We start from the raw sequence: 17,576 nt of genomic DNA, 5'->3' as shown, positions 1-17,576 counted from the left end.
AATGAGAGAGGGGAGAGTGGTAGAATGAAAGAGGAGAGTGAGAGAGGGAGAGAATGAGAGAGAGGAGAGAGAGAGAATGAGCGAGGGGAGAGAAAATGAGAGATAAGAGAGAGAGAATGACAGAGGGAGAGAGAGAATGGGAGAGAGGAGAGAGAGAATGAGAGAGGGGGAGAGAGAGAATGAGAGAGGAGAGAGAGAATGAGAGGGGGGAGAGAGAGAGAGAGAATGAGAGAGGGAGAGTGAGGGTGAGAGAAGAGGGAGAGAGAATGAGAGAGGCGAGAGAGAGAATGAGAGAGGGGAGAGAGGGAGTGAGAGAGGATGAGGGGGGAGTTGGAGAGAATGAGGGAGGGGCGAGAGAGGGGGAGAGAGGGAGAGAATGAGAGAGGGGAGAGAGGGAGAATGAAAGAGGAGAGAGAATGAGAGAGGGGAGAGAAAATGAGAGATTAGAAAGAGAGAGAGAATGAGAGAGGTAGAGAGAGAATGAGAGAGGGGAGAGAGAGTGGGGATGAGAGAGGGGAGAGAGAAAGAATGAGATGGAGAGAGAGGGAGAATGAGAGAGGGAGGGTGAGAGGGAGAGAGAGAAAGAGAATGAGGGGAGAGGGAGAGAGAGGGAGAGAGCTAATGAGACAGGGAGAATGAGAGAAAGGAGATAGAGAATGAGAGAGGGGGAGATAGAGAATTAGAGAGGGGGAGAGAGAGAATGAGAGGGGAGAGAGCATGAATGAGCATGGGGAGAGAGAGAATGAGAGAGGGGGAGTGATAGAATGAGAGAGGGGAGAGAGTGAATGAGAGAGGGAGAGAGAGTGGGTGAGAGAGGGAGATAGAGATAGGGGGAGATGGAGGGTGGTAGAGGGGGAAAGAGAGGAAGGGAGAGGGAGAGGGAGAGAATGAGTGAGTGGAGAGAGAGAGAGAGAATGAGAGGGGAGCGAGAATGAGAGAGGGGAGAGAGAATGAGTGAGGGGAGAGAGAGAATGAGAGAGGGAGAGGATAAGAGAGGGGGAGAGAGGGAGAATGAGAGAGGGGGAGAGAGAGAATGAGGGAGAGAGAGAGAATGAGAGAGGGAGAGAGAGAGGGAAAGAGTGGAGGAGAGAGAGAATGAGAGAGGGGAGAGTGGGAGAATGAAAGAGGAGAGAGAGAGAATGAGAGAGAGGAGAGAGAGAGAATGAGTGAGGGGAGAGAAAATGCGAGATAAGAGAGAGAGAATGACAGAGGGAGAGAGAGAATGGGAGAGGGGAGAGAGAGTGAGGATGAGAGAGGGGATGAGAGAGGGGAGGGAGAAAGAATGAGAGAGCGAGAGAGAGGGGAGAGAGAGAATGAGAGAGAATGAGAGAGGAGGAGAGATAGAATGACAGAGAAAGAGAGAGGGGAGAGTGTGGGTGAGAGAGAGAGAATGAGAGGGAGAGAGATAATGAGAGGGGGGAGAGAGAGATGGGCTGAGAGAGGGAGAGTGAGAATGAGAGAGGGGAGAGAGAGAGGGCATGAGAGGGGAGAGAGAGAGAATGACAGAGGGGGAGAGAGGGAGAGAGATAATGAGAGAGAGTGAGAATGAGTGCGGAGAGAGAGGGAGAATGAGAGAGAGGGGAGAGAGAGGGGGGTGAGGGAGAGGGTGAGAAATTGTGAGAGGGAGAGGGAGAAAATGAGAGAGAGAGCTAATGAGAGAGGGGAGAGAAAGAGAGAGGGGAGCGAGAGAATGAGAGAGGGAGAGAGCGTGAATGAGCATGGGGAGAGAGAGAATGAGAGAGGGGGAGAGATAGAATGAGAGAGGGGAGAGAGTGAATGAGAGAGGGAGAGAGAGTGGGTGAGAGGGAGATAGAAATAGGGGAGATGGAGGGTGGTAGAGGGAGAGAGAGAGGAAGAAAGAACGAGAGGGAGAGAATGAGTGAGAGGGGAGGGAGAGAATGAGACGGGAGAGAGAGAATGAGAGGGGAGAGAGAGAATGAGAGAGGAGAGAGAATGAGTGAGGGGAGAGAGAGAATGAGAGAGGGAGAGGATAAGAGAGGGGGGGAGAGGGGAGAGAGGGAGAATGAGAGAGATAGAGAGGGAGAGAGAGAGAGAGAATGAGAGAGGGGAGAGTGGGAGAATGAAAGAGGAGAGAGAGAGAATGGGAGAGAATGGGAGAGAATGAGAGAGGGGAGAGGGAGAATGAAAGAGGAGAGAGAGAGAGAATGAGAGAGGGGAGAGAAAATGAGAGAATGAGAGTGAGAGAGAGAGGGGTGAGAGAGGGGAGAGAGAGAATGAGAGTGAATGAGAGGGGAGAGAGAGAATGAGAGAGGAAGAGAGATAGAGGGTGAGAGCGGGAGGGAGAGAATGAGAGAAAATGTGAGGGGAGAGTGAGAGAATGAGGGGAGAGAGTGAGAGAATGAGAGACATAGGAGATAGAGAATGAGAGAGGGGAGAGGTAGAATGAGAGAGGGGAGAGATAGAATGAGAGAGGGGAGATAGAGAATGAGAGAGGAGAGAGAGAGAATGAGAGAGGGGAGAGAGAGAGAATGAGAGAGGGGAGAGAGAATGAGAGAGGAGAGAGAGAGTGAGAGAGGGGCAGAGAGAAGCTGAGAGGGAGAGTGAGAATGAGAGAGATGAGAGAGCGGAGAGAGAGGGAGAATGAGAGAGGGGAGAGATAGAATGAGAGAGGGGAGAGAGAATGAGAGGGGGAGAGAGAGAGAGAATGAGAGAGGGTGAGAGAAGGGGGAGAGAGGGAGAGAGAGAATGAGAGGGTGAGAGGGTGCGGTGGAGAGAGAGTGAGAGAGAATGACAGAGGAAGAGAGATAGAGGGTGAGAGAGGGAGGGAGAGAATGAGAGAGGGGAGAGAACGAGAGGGGAGAGAGTGAATGAGGGAGTGTGAGAGAGGGAGAGAGTGGGTGAGAGAGGGAGATAGAGATAGGGGAGATGGAGGGTGGTAGAGGGAGAGAGAGAGGAAGAAAGAGCGAGAGAGAGAGGGAGAGAATGAGTGAGTGGAGAGAGAGAGAATGAGAGGGGAGGGAGAGAATGAGAGGGGAGATAGAGAATGAGAGAGGGGAGAGAGAGAATGAGAGGGGAGATAGAGAATGAGAGGGGTGAAAGAGAATGAGAGGGGTGGAAGAGAATGAGAGAGGGGAGAGAGAGAATGAGGGAGGGGAGAGAGAGGATGAGAGAATGAGAGAGAGAATGAGAGAGAATGAGGGGGAGAGAGAGGGAATGAGAGAGGGGAAGAGAGGGAATGAGAGGGGAGAGAGGGAATGAGAGAGGGGTGAGAGAGGATGAGTGGGGAGTTGGAGAGAATGAGGGAGGGGAGAGAGAGGATGAGAGAGGGGAGAGAGAGGATGAGAGTGGAGAGAGAGAGGGGAGAGAGAGGGAATGAGAGAGGGAAGAGAGGATGAGAGGGGAGATGGAGAGGATGAGAGAGGGGAGAGAGGATGCCAGAGTGGAGAGAGAGAATGAGAGAGAGAGAGAAAGAGAGAGAATGAGAGGGGAGAGAGAGAATGCGAGGGGAGAGGGAGAATGAGAGAGGGAGAGAGAGAATGTGTTGGAAAGGAGGCAGAAAATGTGATCACCTCCCTGTGAGTGTTGAATGGAGGATAATGGGCCTGCTGTGTACCCTGGGCACAATATTCATGCCAGCACAGACCATTGCAAATGTGAAAGAAGCACTCAGGAATTGGGTGCATTTCTGGAAGTTGATTAACTCAGTCAGAGAGAGAGAGAGAGAGAACTTTGCAGTTCTCGATGGGTGCGGTTCCCCAGATAATTGTAGTTTGTTAAAGAATGTGATTTGTGTGGATACTGGGTGGGGGAATTGAACCGCCCATTCTCCAGGTGGCGAGATCACCTTTGGTAGCCAATGGGAGTGAGGGTCCCTCCCAGTACGGGTGGGGTACTGAAGGCTCTGGTGGGTATAAATGGTTGGCACAGACTGCCAGACACTCACATCGTTCACCTCAGACAAACTTCCTATCGCAAATAATCTGTGGGTGAGTGACTGGCAGAGTCGGGGACAGAGGCAGGAGAGGCTGAGGGAGGGTGGGTGCGAGGGGGGTAGGTGAGGAGGGATGGAGATCGTTCGGTGGGTCAGGACTGTGTCTGGAGTTTCTTGACCGTGTCCAAGTTCTTACCCCCCTCCCCATCTCTGTAACCCCCTCCATCCCCTCCCTATCTCTGTAACCCCCTCCATCCCCCACACCCCCTCCCTATCTCTGTAACCTCCTACAGCCCCTACACCCCCCTCCCTATCTCTGTAACCTCCTCCAGCCCCTACACACCCTCCGTATCTCTGTAACCTCCTCCAGACCCTACACCCCTCCCTATCTCTGTAACCCCCTCCATCCCCCACACCCCCTCCCTATCTCTGTAACCTCCTCCAACCCCTGCACCCCCTCCCTATCTCTGTAACCTCCTCCAGCCCCTACATCCCCTCCCCATCTCTGTAACCCCCTCAAGCCCCTACACCCCCCCCATCTCTGTAAACCCCTACATCCCGTCCCTATCTCTGTAACCCCCTCCAGTCCCTACACCCCCTCCCTATCTCTTTAATCTCCTCCATCCCCTACACCCCCTCCCTATCTCTGCAACCCCCTCCAGCCCCTACACCCCCTCCCTATCTTTGTAACCTCCTCCAGCCCCTACACCCCCTCCCCATCTCTGTAACCCCCTCCATCCCCTACACCCTCTCCCTATCTCTGTAACCTCCTCCAGCCCCTACACCCCCACCCTATCTCTGTAACCCCTCCATCCCCTCCCTATCTCTGTAACCCCCTCCAGTCCCTACACCCCCTCCCCATCTCTGTAACCCCCTCCATCCCCTCCCCGTCTGTAACCCCCTCCAGCCCCTACACCCCCTCTCAGTCTCTGTAACCCCCTCCATCCCCTCCCTATCTCTGTAACCTCCTCCAGCCCCTAAAACCCCTCCCATCTCTGTAACCCCCTCCATCCCCTACACTCCCTCCCTATCTCTGTAATCCCTCCATCCCCTACACCCCCTCCCTATCTCTGTAACCTCCTCCAGCCCCTACACCCCTCCCTATCTCTGTAACCCCCTCCATCCCCTACACCCCTCCCTATCTCTGCAACCTCCTCCAGCCCCTACACCCCCACCCTATCTCTGTAACCCCTCCATCCCCTCCCTATCTCTGTAACCCCCTCCAGCCCCTACACCCCCTCCAGCCCCTACACCCCCTCCCAATCTCTGTAACCCCCTCCACCCCCTCCCTATCTCTGTAACCTCCTTCAGCCCCTAAAACCCCTCCCCATCTCTGTAACCCCCTCCATCCCCTACACCCCTCCCTATCTCTGTAACCTCCTCCAGCCCCTATACCCCCTCCCCATCTCTGTAACCCCCTCCATCCCCTACACCCCTCCCTATCTCTGTAACCTCCTCCAGCCCCTACACCCCCACCCTATCTCTGTAACCCCTCCATCCCCTCCCTATCTCTGTAACCCCCTCCAGTCCCTACACCCCCTCCAGCCCCTACACCCCCTCCCAATCTCTGTAACCCCCTCCCTATCTCTGTAACCTCCTTCAGCCCCTAAAACCCCTCCCCATCTCTGTAACCCCCTCCATCCCCTACACCCCTCCCTATCTCTGTAACCTCCTCCAGCCCCTACAACCCCTCCCTATCTCTGTAACCCCTCCATCCCCTCCCTATCTCTGTAACCTCCTTCAGCCCCTAAAACCCCTCCCCATCTCTGTAACCCCCTCCATCCCCTACACCCCTCCCTATCTCTGTAACCTCCTCCAGCCCCTACACCCCTCCCTATCTCTGTAACCCCCTCCATCCCCTACACCCCTCCCTATCTCTCTAACCTCCTCCAGCCCCTACACCCCCTCCCTATCTCTGTAACCTCCCCCAGTGCCTACACCCCTCCCTATCTCTGTAACCCCCTCCATCCCCTACACCCCCTCCCTATCTCTGTAACCTCCTCCAGCGCCTACACCCCCTCCCTATCTCTGTAACCTCCTCCAGCCCCTACACCCCCTCCCTATCTCTGTAACCTCCTCCAGTGCCTACACCCCTCCCTATCTCTGTAACCTCCTACAAACCTCCGGGATCTCTGCTCTCCTCCAATCCCGGCCTCTTGCGCATCCCCCCATTCCCATCGCTCCGCCATTGGCGGCCGTGCCTTCAGCTTCCTGAGGGGGGGGGGGGGAACTGAGCTCTGGAATTCCCTCCATGACCCTCTCCACCTCTCTGTCTGTCTCTCTCCCAAATACCAACGTCCCTGGCAAAGGTTTTGGTCGCCTGACCCTCCGAGTTCATCTGGCTCGCTGGGTGAATTTTGGTGCCAAATACGTAGCTCTCCAAAACGATGGACACTTGAAGTGAGTGAGTGGACGACATTAAACTGGGTCAATATTTGTTTTAACGCCCCACAGTTGCACAAACGTCAGGATGGGCAGTCTGAGAGGCCACGTGAATGGGATCAATGATATTTTCCTCAAATACTCGAGGGAAGATAATGATCACGACAAATTGAACAGGAGCGAGCTGAGAAACCTGTTTAAAGCAGAGATGCCGGAATTGAAGGTGGGTACTTTTTAAACAATCTTTATTGTCACAAGTAGGCTTACATTAACGCTGCAATGATGTTTAGGATCCCTATGGACAGATGCAGTTGCAATCTGCGGTTAAACATTGGAGGGTTTGGGGGTGGATGGGGCATAGTTAAGAATCCAACTGCAGAGGGCAGCACGGCGGCGCAGTGGTTAGCACTGCCGCCTCACGAGCACTGAGGGCCCGAGTTCGAACCCAGCCGAGGGTCGCTGTCCGTGTGGAGTTTGCACATTCCCCCCCCCCCCACCGTGTTTGCACATTCCTCCCCCCCACCCCCCCCCCCCAGAACCCAAAGATGTGCAGGGTAGTTGGATTGGCCACGCTAAATTGCCCCTTAATTGGACAAACTGAAAAAAAAGAGTCCATTGCTGTGCGTGCCTGTGTGTGTGGGTGGGTTGGTGGGTGGGTGGGTGGGGGTGGGGGGGGGGGGGGGGGAAAGGGCATTGAGTCACATGCCGGACACACCAGGGTAAGGACGGCAGATTTACCTCCCACTAAAGGGACATTGGTGAACCAGATGGGGTTTTTAACAGCCAAATCCATGGTAGTTGTTATGGTCGCATTTACCGAGACAAGCTTTTCAATTTTAAATTCCAGATTTTATGAATTTAAATTTCACCATCTGCCGTGAGGAGATTCAAACCGGGTGTCCCCTCCCTCCCCCTGAAATGGCCCGAGCAAGACGCTCATTTCAAGGGGCAATTAGGGATGGGCGAGGCCCACATCTCTGTAACTCAACGGAAATCATCGGAAAGTAGAGTTAAGACCACGATCCGATCAGCCACGATCTTATTTAATAGAGCGGACTTTTCCATAGAATCCCTATGGTGCAGAAGGAGGCCATTCGGCCCATCGGGTCAGCACTGACCCTCTGAAAGAGCTCCCTACCACGCCCACATCGTCACCTTATCCCCATTACCCCACCTAACCTGCATATCCCTGGACACTGGACAATTTATCACGGCCAATCCACCTGACCTGCACATCTTTGGACTGTGGGAGAAAACCGGAGCACCCGGAGGAAACCCACGCAGACACGGGGAGAACGTGCAGACTCCGCACAGACAGTGACCCAAGCCGGGAATCGAACCCGGGTCCCTGGCATCGTGAGGCAGTGGCACTAACCACTAATCTTCAGAACTGTACGCGGTGGGTCAGGATTGTCTATCTAAAAGCTGGGATGTAATTGTGTGTATGTTTTTCTTTAAAAGGCAGGAGAGCTGGATTCACTGGTGGACATGATAATGGAAATGGAAGCTGCTGATGATAAACAGGTAGATCGCACAGAGTTTTTCCTGATCGCTTCGTGCCTCATCCTGGGCAAAGCTCCGAAGCAATGCTGCAAGAAGAAGTGAAGTGTATTTCAACTCAGCTCTGCCACAATGAATGTCGGACTGTCAAATCTGGTCCCCCCCCTTGTCTGTTTCTTGTCACAAATAAAGCTTTGTAACCTTAAACCGTACGCTCCGTTTCTGTTTGATATATTTCAACCTGGGGTTTGGTGGAGGGGTAAGGGTCGGGGCAGGTTAGTTGGTTAAGGGCAGAAGAGCAAGCTCCAGAAGGGGTGGCTGCTTTTGGGTCCCATCAGCGCCCCAAAATGGTTCGCCTTTTGCATCGCTAGCAAGGCCAACAAAGCGGCAGGGTGGGTTAGCACTGCTGCCTCACAGTGTCAGAGGTCCCCCCCCCAAGGTTCGATTCCCGGCTTGGGTCACCGTTTGTGCGGAGTCTTCACGTTCGCCCCGTGTCTGCGTGGGTTTCCTCCGGATGCTCCGGTTTCCTCCCTAGGTCCAAAAGATGTGAAGGAGAGAGTTCCTATCGGGAGCAGATCCAGGACACGTTTGCTCAACGTTTGGCAAAACGGCTGATTAACTTAAAAACCTCTCGCAGATGGCGAAACTACAGACAGACCTGGCTCCTCCCTTAAATTACAGCATCTGTGTCCCACTCACATTTCTTTTTTTTATAAACAAATCAGGGTGGGGCAGTGTATCGGGGGTGGGGGCAGGATCTCAGGAAGGGGCGTGGTCTAGGAGGAGGGGCGTGCTCTCCAGACAGGGGGCCTCTGGAGCGGGTGGGCTATCGGAGCAGTGGGCACGGTCTTGGGGAGGGGGCAGGGTCTCGGGAGAGGGGGCAGGGTCTCAGGGAGGGGGCCAGGCCACCGTGGTCCTTCCCCCCCCCCCACCCCGCCCAAGTGTTATGGTTCCGGGTTTACAGAACCCCAAAGTGTTTCATAGAGTTCAACCGACCCACAAGTTTGAATAGCACTCTCCAGGTGTGGGACAGCAGAAATGGACAACTGTTTTTTAAAACAAAATAATGTTTATTCTATGAACTCAAATTAACCTTTTAAAAACAAACAAGGAGGTTACAGAGTAACCAAGAGACCACGCCCCCTACTCCGAGACCACACCCCTGTCCCTAAGACTCGCCCACTCTCAAGAGACCACACCCCTAGAGAGATCGCGCGCCATCCTTGGAGACCCAGCCCCCTCTGTAGAGGCTCCGCCCACTGTCCGGTGGCTGCGCCCTCGCTCGAGACCACACCCCTCCTCCGAGACCATGCCCCTACCCTGAAGCCCTGCCCACCCTAGAGGCCACGCCCCCAAGGAGACCACGCCCCGACCCCCAAAGCACCGCCCACACTCAAGAGACCATGCCCCTAAAGATACCCCGCCCTCCTCCTCGGAGACCACTCTCTAGAGGCCCCGTCCCTCTATGGAAACCACGCCCCGTCCCCTCCTCCGAGACTACGCCCCTATAACTAGACCCCGTCCCTGCCGAGACCATGCCCCCTCCGAGACCACGCCCCTAATCCTAGAGCCCGCCCCATGCTGAGACCATGCTTCCTCTGGCGAAAACACGCTCTCTCCCCTAGACCACGCCCCAATGGACCCTGCCCTCTTTGGAGATCCCGCCCACTTACCCCACCCCCTGGCGAGACCACACCCTTCCACCGAGACCACGTGCCAAATCCTAAACCCCGCCCCCTTTGCCAAAACCACGCCCCATCCTCCTGGACCCCGCCCTCTCCAGAGACCCCGCCCCCACCCCCAGACTCCGCCCTCCCTCCCTTGTCCCCTTTGAGTGACACTTTCCTCCTCTTTGCCCTGAGCGCGGGGAAGCGGCTGGTGCGGAGCGCTCGGTGCCGGAGGCTTTAAACCCGGGGGGTTGGGGGGGACGCTGCCTGCCGGCTTCGCCCCTTTGCTTCTCCCCAATCAGGCGGGGCGGAGACCGCGGCGAAGCTGCGCATCGCAGCCTGAGAGGGGGGGGAGAGAGGGTGGGAGGGAGAGGGGGAGAGGGAGAGAATCGGAGGGGGAGGGGGAGAGGCCTTGAATCGACAGAAAATGACCAATTCGATGATCTGAAAATGTCAGCAAAGGTTCCGACTGCACCTGTAGCATTGGCTGCACTAATTCCAGAACCACCAGAGTATAATAATTTATATGCAGTCACTGCTCCCCATATTCCAATCATGCCAGTCACTCCAGCCCTTTTGGTTGATAGCGTGGGTCCCGATTTACCATCTTCACGATCAGTAGGGGAAGAGGAGCTCTGTTCCACAAGCCCAGTTAGCTCTAGGACCCGATCTCGGACAGCGAGAGAAGGGCTTGATCCTATACAGAAACAATTAAGCATACCACCTAAATCCCTTCAGACCAAGGGGAAACCGCAAATTTCGAGAACAAAGGGAGATGCCAGGGATGATTCTGAAGAGAAAGAACTCCCTCTAGTGACAGGGAAGGACGTTGAAATCTTGGAAGAACCAGAGGAAATAGCTAGAGTGCCCCCTGGTGAGACTCGGAGACAGTTGCTGATTAGGAAGATACCAAACTCTGACGCGGTGACCGCCGGGGCCCAGCCCACGATAGATGTTTATTTCCCATGGACACCCATGATGGCTATTATGGCCCCTTTTCTGGCACTGAATCGGTCGCAGCGGGGGTCTGTTCGTGCCTTTGTGAAACGCGACGGCGTTCACGACGGCGCGTGTACTTAGTCCCACGATCGGATTGAAGTCCCGCCTCCCTCCATGCTCTTTAATGATGTCCCGCCTCACTCCGCGCTCTTTAATGACGTCCTGCCTCTCTCACGCTCTTTTTTGAATTCTCGCTTGTCTGTCCGTGCTCTTTTTACAGTCTCAAACATCTCTGTGTGTGCTGTTTATTGAAATCTCGCCTGTCTCTCGCCCTCTTTACTGAAGTCTCGCCTCTCTCTCCGCGCTCTCTATTGAAGTCTCGCCCTCCTCTCTCTCCACGCTCTCTATTGAAGTCTCGCCCCTCTCTCTCTCTACACGCTCTCTATTGAAGTCTCACCCCTCTCTCTCTCCGCGCTCTCTATTGAAATCTCGCCCCCCTCTCTCTCTCCGTGCTCTCTATTGAAGTCTTGCCCCTCTCTCTCTCTCTCCATGCTATCTATTGAAGTCTCGCCCCTCTCTCTCGCTCCGCGCTCTCTATTGAAGTCTCGGCCCTCTCTCTCTCTCCGCGCTCTCTATTGAAGTCTCGCCCCCTCTCTCTCTCCACGCTCTCTATTGAAATCTCGCCCCCTCTCTCTCTCCGTGCTCTCTATTGAAGTCTTGCCCCTCTCTCTCTCTCTCCATGCTATCTATTGAAGTCTCGCCCCTCTCTCTCGCTCCGCGCTCTCTATTGAAGTCTCGCCCCCATCTCTCTCTCCACACTCTCTATTGAAATCTCGCCCCCTCTCTCTCTCCGCCCTCTCTATTGAAGTCTCGCCCCTCTCTCTCTCTCTCCGCGCTCTCAATTGAAGTCTTGCACCCCTCTCTCTCTCTCCGCGCTCTCTATTGAAATCTCGCCCCCCTCTCTCTCTCTGCGCTATCTATTGAAGTCTCGCCCCTCTCGCTCTCCCCACGCTCTCTATTGAAGTCTTGCCCCTCTCTCTCTCTCCGCGCTCTCTATTGAAGTCTCGCCCCTCTCGCTCCCTCCGCACTCTCTATTGAAGTCTCGCCCCTCTCTCTCTCTCCGTGCTCTCTATTGAAGTCTCGCCCCCTCTCTCTCTCCACGCTCTCTATTGAAATCTCGCCCCCCTCTCTCTCTGTGCGCTCTCTATTGAAGTCTCGCCCCTCTCTCTCTCTCTCCATGCTATCTATTGAAGTCTCGCCCCTCTCTCTCTCTCCGCGCTCTCTATTGAAGTCGCGCACCTCCCTCTCTCCACGCTCTCTATTGAAATCTCGCCCCCCTCTCTCTCTCCGCGCTCTCTATTGAAGTCTCGCCCCTCTCTCCACGCTCTCTATTGAAATCTCGCCCCCCTCTCTCTCTCTGCGCTCTCTATTGAAGTCTCGCCCCTCTCTCTCTCTCTCCATGCTATCTATTGAAGTCTCGCCCCTCTCTCTCTCTCCGCGCTCTCTATTGAAGTCGCGCCCCTCCCTCTCTCCACGCTCTCTATTGATGTCTCGCCCCTCTCTCTCTCTCCGCGCTCTCTATTGAAGTCTCGCCCCCTCTCACTCTCCACGCTCTCTATTGAAATCTCGCCCCCCCTCTCTCTCTGCGCTATCTATTGAAGTCTCGCCCCTCTCTCTCCTGCACTCTCTATTGAAGTCTCGCCCCTCTATCTCTCTGCCGCACTCTCTATTGAAGTCTCGCCCCTCTCTCTCTCTCCGCGCTCTCTATTGAAGTCTCGCCCCTCTCTCTCTCCCACACTCTCTATTGAAGTCTCGCCCCTCTCTCTCTCTCCGCGCTCTCTATTGAAGTCTCGCCCCTCTCTCTCTCTCCCGCACTCTCTCTTGAAGTCTCGCACCCATCTCTCTCTCCGCGCTCTCTATTGAAGTCTCGCCCCTCTCTCTCTCTCCATGCTCTCTATTGAAGTCTCGCCCCTCTCTCTCTCTCCCGCACTCTCTATTGAAGCCTCGCCCCTCTCGCTCTCTCCCGCACTCCCTATTGAAGTCTCGCCCCTCTCTCTCTCTCCTCGCTCTATTGAAGTCTCGCCCCTCTCTCTCTCTCCGCACTCTCTATTGAAGTCTCGCCCCTCTCTCTCTCTCTCCGCACTCTCTATTGAAGTCTCGCCCCTCTCTCTCTCTCCCGCACTCTCTTTTGAAGTCTCGCCCCTCTCTCACCCGCACTCTCTATTGAAGTCTCGCCCCTCTCTCTCCTGCACTCTCTATTGAAGTCACGCACCTCTCTCTCTCTCCCGCACTCTCTATTGAAGTCTCGCCCCTCTCTGTCTCTCCGCACTCTCTATTGAAGACTGGCCCCTCTCTCTCTCTCCGCACTCTCTATTGAAGTCTCGCCCCTCTCTCTCTCTCCGCACTCTCTATTGAAGTCTCGCACCTCTCTCTCTCTCCCGCACTCTCTATTGAAGTCTCGCCCCTCTCTCTCTCTCCTGCACACTCTATTGAAGTCTCGCCCCTCTCTCTCCGCACTCTCTATTGAAGTCTCGCACCTCTCTCTCTCTCCGTACTCTCTATTGAAGTCTCGCCCCTCTCTCTCTCTCCTGCAATCTCTATTGAAGTCTCGCCCCTGCTCTCTCTCCTGCACTCTCTATTGAAGTCTCGCCCCTCTCTCTCTCTCCTGCACTCTCTATTGAAGTCTCGCCCCTCCGTCCCCTGCACTCTCTATTGAAGTCTCGCCCCTCTCTCTCTCTCCGCACTCTCTATTGAAGTCTCGCACCTGTCTCTCTCTCCCGCACTCTCTATTGAAGTCTCGCCCCTTTCTCTCTCTCTCCATGCTCTCTATTGAAGTCTCGCACCTCTCTCTCTCTCCCGCACTCTCTATTGAAGTCTCGCCCCTCTCTCTCTCTCCATGCTCTCTATTGAAGTCTCGCCCCTCTCTCTCTCCCGCACTCTCTATTGAAGTCTCGCCCCTCTCTCTCTCTCCCACACTCTCTATTGAAGTCTCGCACCTCTCTCTCTCTCCCGCACTCTCTATTGAAGTCTCGCCCCTCTCTCTCTCCATGCTCTCTATTGAAGTCTCGCCCCTCTCTCTCTCTCTCCCGCACTCTCTATTGAAGTTTCGCCCCTCTCTCTCTCTCTCCCGCACTCTCTATTGAAGTCTCGCACCTCTCTCTCTCTCCCGCACTCTCTATTGAATTGTCGCACCTCTCTCTCTCCTGCACTCTATTGAAGTCTCGCCCCTCTCTCTCTCTCTCCGCACTCTCTATTGAAGTCTCGCCCCTCACTCTCTCCGCACTCTCTATTGAAGTCTCGCACCTCTCTCTCTCTCCCGCACTCTCTATTGAAGTCTCGCACCTCTCTCTCTCTCCTGCACTCTCTATTGAAGTCTCGCCCCTCTCTCTCTCTCCGCACTCTCTATTGAAGTCTCGCACCTCTCTCTCTCTCCTGCATTCTGTATTGAAGTCTCGCCCCTCTCTCTCCCTCCCGCACTCTCTATTGAAGTCTCGCCCCTCTCTCTCTCTCCTGCACACTCTATTGAAGTCTCGCCCCTCTCTCTCTCTCCTGCACTCTCTATTGAAGTCTCGCCCCTCTCTCTCCCTCCCGCACTCTCTATTGAATTCTCGCCCCTCTCTCTCTCTCCTGCACTCTCTATTGAAGTCTCGCCCCTCTCTCTCCTGCACTCTCTATTGAAGTCTCGCACCTCTCTCTCTCTCCGCACTCTCTATTGAAGTCTCGCCCCTCTCTCTCTCTCCGCACTCTCTATTGAAGTCTCGGCCCTCTCTCTCTCTCCGCGCTCTCTATTGAAGTCTCGCCCCCTCTCTCTCTCCACGCTCTCTATTGAAATCTCGCCCCCTCTCTCTCTCCGTGCTCTCTATTGAAGTCTTGCCCCTCTCTCTCTCTCTCCATGCTATCTATTGAAGTCTCGCCCCTCTCTCTCGCTCCGCGCTCTCTATTGAAGTCTCGCCCCCATCTCTCTCTCCACACTCTCTATTGAAATCTCGCCCCCCTCTCTCTCTCCGCCCTCTCTATTGAAGTCTCGCCCCTCTCTCTCTCTCTCCGCGCTCTCAATTGAAGTCTTGCACCCCTCTCTCTCTCTCCGCGCTCTCTATTGAAATCTCGCCCCCCTCTCTCTCTCTGCGCTATCTATTGAAGTCTCGCCCCTCTCGCTCTCTCCACGCTCTCTATTGAAGTCTTGCCCCTCTCTCTCTCTCCGCGCTCTCTATTGAAGTCTCGCCCCTCTCGCTCCCTCCGCACTCTCTATTGAAGTCTCGCCCCTCTCTCTCTCTCCGTGCTCTCTATTGAAGTCTCGCCCCCTCTCTCTCTCCACGCTCTCTATTGAAATCTCGCCCCCCTCTCTCTCTGTGCGCTCTCTATTGAAGTCTCGCCCCTCTCTCTCTCTCTCCATGCTATCTATTGAAGTCTCGCCCCTCTCTCTCTCTCCGCGCTCTCTATTGAAGTCGCGCACCTCCCTCTCTCCACGCTCTCTATTGAAATCTCGCCCCCCTCTCTCTCTCCGCGCTCTCTATTGAAGTCTCGCCCCTCTCTCCACGCTCTCTATTGAAATCTCGCCCCCCTCTCTCTCTCTGCGCTCTCTATTGAAGTCTCGCCCCTCTCTCTCTCTCTCCATGCTATCTATTGAAGTCTCGCCCCTCTCTCTCTCTCCGCGCTCTCTATTGAAGTCGCGCCCCTCCCTCTCTCCACGCTCTCTATTGATGTCTCGCCCCTCTCTCTCTCTCCGCGCTCTCTATTGAAGTCTCGCCCCCTCTCACTCTCCACGCTCTCTATTGAAATCTCGCCCCCCCTCTCTCTCTGCGCTATCTATTGAAGTCTCGCCCCTCTCTCTCCTGCACTCTCTATTGAAGTCTCGCCCCTCTATCTCTCTGCCGCACTCTCTATTGAAGTCTCGCCCCTCTCTCTCTCTCCGCGCTCTCTATTGAAGTCTCGCCCCTCTCTCTCTCCCACACTCTCTATTGAAGTCTCGCCCCTCTCTCTCTCTCCGCGCTCTCTATTGAAGTCTCGCCCCTCTCTCTCTCTCCCGCACTCTCTCTTGAAGTCTCGCACCCATCTCTCTCTCCGCGCTCTCTATTGAAGTCTCGCCCCTCTCTCTCTCTCCATGCTCTCTATTGAAGTCTCGCCCCTCTCTCTCTCTCCCGCACTCTCTATTGAAGCCTCGCCCCTCTCGCTCTCTCCCGCACTCCCTATTGAAGTCTCGCCCCTCTCTCTCTCTCCTCGCTCTATTGAAGTCTCGCCCCTCTCTCTCTCTCCGCACTCTCTATTGAAGTCTCGCCCCTCTCTCTCTCTCTCCGCACTCTCTATTGAAGTCTCGCCCCTCTCTCTCTCTCCCGCACTCTCTTTTGAAGTCTCGCCCCTCTCTCTCCCGCACTCTCTATTGAAGTCTCGCCCCTCTCTCTCCTGCACTCTCTATTGAAGTCACGCACCTCTCTCTCTCTCCCGCACTCTCTATTGAAGTCTCGCCCCTCTCTGTCTCTCCGCACTCTCTATTGAAGACTGGCCCCTCTCTCTCTCTCCGCACTCTCTATTGAAGTCTCGCCCCTCTCTCTCTCTCCGCACTCTCTATTGAAGTCTCGCACCTCTCTCTCTCTCCCGCACTCTCTATTGAAGTCTCGCCCCTCTCTCTCTCTCCTGCACACTCTATTGAAGTCTCGCCCCTCTCTCTCCGCACTCTCTATTGAAGTCTCGCACCTCTCTCTCTCTCCGTACTCTCTATTGAAGTCTCGCCCCTCTCTCTCTCTCCTGCAATCTCTATTGAAGTCTCGCCCCTGCTCTCTCTCCTGCACTCTCTATTGAAGTCTCGCCCCTCTCTCTCTCTCCTGCACTCTCTATTGAAGTCTCGCCCCTCCGTCCCCTGCACTCTCTATTGAAGTCTCGCCCCTCTCTCTCTCTCCGCACTCTCTATTGAAGTCTCGCACCTGTCTCTCTCTCCCGCACTCTCTATTGAAGTCTCGCCCCTTTCTCTCTCTCTCCATGCTCTCTATTGAAGTCTCGCACCTCTCTCTCTCTCCCGCACTCTCTATTGAAGTCTCGCCCCTCTCTCTCTCTCCATGCTCTCTATTGAAGTCTCGCCCCTCTCTCTCTCCCGCACTCTCTATTGAAGTCTCGCCCCTCTCTCTCTCTCCCACACTCTCTATTGAAGTCTCGCACCTCTCTCTCTCTCCCGCACTCTCTATTGAAGTCTCGCCCCTCTCTCTCTCCATGCTCTCTATTGAAGTCTCGCCCCTCTCTCTCTCTCTCCCGCACTCTCTATTGAAGTTTCGCCCCTCTCTCTCTCTCTCCCGCACTCTCTATTGAAGTCTCGCACCTCTCTCTCTCTCCCGCACTCTCTATTGAATTGTCGCACCTCTCTCTCTCCTGCACTCTATTGAAGTCTCGCCCCTCTCTCTCTCTCTCCGCACTCTCTATTGAAGTCTCGCCCCTCACTCTCTCCGCACTCTCTATTGAAGTCTCGCACCTCTCTCTCTCTCCCGCACTCTCTATTGAAGTCTCGCACCTCTCTCTCTCTCCTGCACTCTCTATTGAAGTCTCGCCCCTCTCTCTCTCTCCGCACTCTCTATTGAAGTCTCGCACCTCTCTCTCTCTCCTGCATTCTGTATTGAAGTCTCGCCCCTCTCTCTCCCTCCCGCACTCTCTATTGAAGTCTCGCCCCTCTCTCTCTCTCCTGCACACTCTATTGAAGTCTCGCCCCTCTCTCTCTCTCCTGCACTCTCTATTGAAGTCTCGCCCCTCTCTCTCCCTCCCGCACTCTCTATTGAATTCTCGCCCCTCTCTCTCTCTCCTGCACTCTCTATTGAAGTCTCGCCCCTCTCTCTCCTGCACTCTCTATTGAAGTCTCGCACCTCTCTCTCTCTCCGCACTCTCTATTGAAGTCTCGCCCCTCTCTCTCTCTCCGCACTCTCTATTGAAGTCTCGCCCCTCTCTCTCTCTCCGCACTCTCTATTGAAGTCTCGCCCCTCTCTCTCTCTCCCGCACTCTCTATTGAAGTCTCGCCCCGCTCTCTCCCGGACTCTCTATTGAAGTCTCGCCCCTCTCTCTCTCTCCTGAACTCTCTATTGAAGTCTCGCCCCTCTCTCTCCTGCACTCTTTATTGAAGTCTCGCACCTCTCTCTCTCCCGCACTCTCTATTGAAGTCTCGCACCGATCTCTCTCTTCGCACTCTCTATTGAAGTCTCGCACCTCTCTCTCTCTCCCGC

At 54.9% G+C, this 17,576-nt stretch overlaps 1 long non-coding RNA gene across 1 annotated transcript; it reads left to right on the top strand.

Moving 5' to 3' along the window:
* Nucleotides 1–3,821: 3,821 nt before the first annotated feature.
* LOC140402909 (uncharacterized) lies at nt 3,822–7,986 on the top strand. The gene is made up of 3 exons (XR_011938186.1): nt 3,822–3,947; nt 6,347–6,497; nt 7,736–7,986. It is a non-coding gene; the product is annotated as an uncharacterized lncRNA (long non-coding RNA).
* The last annotated feature ends 9,590 nt before the right edge of the window (nt 7,987–17,576 follow it).

Source organism: Scyliorhinus torazame, chromosome 26, assembly GCF_047496885.1.
Source record: "Scyliorhinus torazame isolate Kashiwa2021f chromosome 26, sScyTor2.1, whole genome shotgun sequence".
Classification (NCBI taxonomy): domain Eukaryota; kingdom Metazoa; phylum Chordata; class Chondrichthyes; order Carcharhiniformes; family Scyliorhinidae; genus Scyliorhinus; species Scyliorhinus torazame.
Note: the sequence above shows the minus strand (reverse complement) of the source record. Positions and strands in the feature narration are given on the sequence as shown.